Source organism: Aotus nancymaae, unplaced genomic scaffold, assembly GCF_030222135.1.
Source record: "Aotus nancymaae isolate 86718 unplaced genomic scaffold, 86718_ANA_hifiasm-v0.15.2.pri h1tg000040l, whole genome shotgun sequence".
NCBI classification, from domain to species: Eukaryota; Metazoa; Chordata; class Mammalia; order Primates; family Aotidae; genus Aotus; species Aotus nancymaae.
In genome coordinates, this window is record NW_026988454.1 from 107,955,335 (window position 1) to 107,957,380 (window position 2,046).

The 2,046-nt window shown below is 37.6% G+C and overlaps 1 pseudogene; it reads left to right on the plus strand.

Moving 5' to 3' along the window:
• Positions 1 to 873: 873 nt before the first annotated feature.
• On the plus strand, positions 874 to 1,412 carry LOC105709572 (large ribosomal subunit protein uL16-like; annotated as a pseudogene).
• Positions 1,413 to 2,046: the final 634 nt, after the last annotated feature.

Here is a 2,046-nt window from a genome sequence, read left to right on the forward strand (position 1 = left end):
CAGAAAAAAGGAAGGCTTGAGTCTAGGGGTTTGAGACCAGCCTGGGCAGCATAGAAAGACCTTGTCTCTAAAATAAATAAATAAATAAATAAATAAAATAATAAGAAAATTGGCTGGGTGTGGTGGCACATACCTGTTGTAGTCTTAGTTACTTAAGAGGCTGAGGCAGGAAGATTGCTTAAACCCAGGAGTTCAAGGTTACAGTGAGCTATGATTGCACCACCGCACTCCAGCCTGGGCAACAGAACAAAATCCTCTCTATAATTATAATAATAATTAAAAATAATAATTTTTAAAAGGAGATATTCTTACTTAAATAATGGACTTAAAATAATTTATATTTATATTATTTAGAGTATTCTATTTGAAGTTTTATCCATAGAGTGAATAGAATTTTCTCAAAAATCTCTATTTTCTAATTACTGTAGTTAATAAAAAAGAGAAATACTGGCATCATGAGAAATATACAAATCTATAATACCAGCCAACCACCGATTTACCAAGGTTATTCTATTCTTAACTGGATCAACCAACACCTCTGCTAATTTGGCAGATTTGAAGAGAGAGATGATATCCATAAAAGAGTTATTTGTATATACACTGTGTAAGTTCAAATGTATGAAATTTATTGATGCCACAAATAAAGTTAAAAAGTGTACATTAAATAAGACTTTCTCACTTTTCATTTGGGATGCCACTTACAATTCTGGTATTACCGTGGAACGCCCCACTAGGTATTACTGATATTGTAAGAACAAAACATATCCAAATTCTGGCTTCTGCAGAGGTGTCCCTGATGCCAAGATTCACATTTTTTTTTTTGACCTGGGACAGAAGAAAGCAAAAGCAGATGAGTTTCTATGCTGAGGCTACATGGGGTCAGATGAATATGAGCAGCTCTCCTCTGAAGCCCTGGAGGATGCCCACATTTGGGCCAACAGACACATGATAAAAACTTGCAGCAAAGTTGGATTTCATATCCAAATGTGTTTCCACCCCTTCCAAGTCATCCACAACAGCAAGATATTGTCCTGTGCAAGAGTTGACAGGCTCCAGATGAGTATGCAAGATGGCTTTGGAAAGCTGTAGGGCACTGTGGCCAGGGTTCACATTAGCCAAGTCATCACGTCCATTTTCACCAAACTGCAGAACAAGGAGCATGTAACTGAAGCCTTATACAGGGCCAAGTTCAAGTCTCACCACCAGATGACTCACATCTCAAAGAAGTGGGGCTTTACCAAGTTCAAGTCAGATGAATTCGAAGGCATGGTGGCTGAGAAGCAGCTCATCCCAGAAAGCTGTAGGGTCAAATATAATTGTGATTTTTGCCATTAAAAGTAATTTCTTTTGCACCAACCTCATACATCCCCAATTGTGGCCTCCTGGACAAGTGGCAGGTCCTGCATTCATGAGATTTTCCACTGTGCCCCCTCCTGTTCCTGCCCACCAATAAATCCTACTTCCTATAAATAAATAAATAAATAAATAAAGACTTAGACTTAAGCAAATATGGATCTATTGTTTAGCAGCCTTGTGAAGCTGGGCTCATGACTTCTTTAAATCTAAAAGTCTCCAGACTTTTAGCTAAGGGTGGACTAGCACCTATCCCAAAAATGTCCTATGCTAGTGTTTTATGCTAGAGTACCTGGGACAAAAGAAAAGCCAAAACCCATTATACATTTAATATTGAGCCAAAAGGTAAATCAACAGCAGAAACAGAATCAAGCAAATCAATTGGGATAGATAACTGCAAGAATTTCAGAACGAGTAAGTAGAAACTTTACTCTCAGGCCTTGGCTGGCAAAATAAGTATTCCCATTACTATTACAGAGTTGGCTTTATACATTGAGTACCATATTAGTAAGAAAAATGCCTATGGGTGTTAGGAATGTTTATAAGTCTATTAATTTCAGAACTAACACTTTCTGAATTCTTCAAGGTGAAATTCTTCCTGGCATTGATCTGTCTCCACAACTTGCTCTAAAAAAAATCAATGGTAGTTTCTTGCTGGGCTCCATTTGGAAGAAACTGGAAGCAAGTCAAACA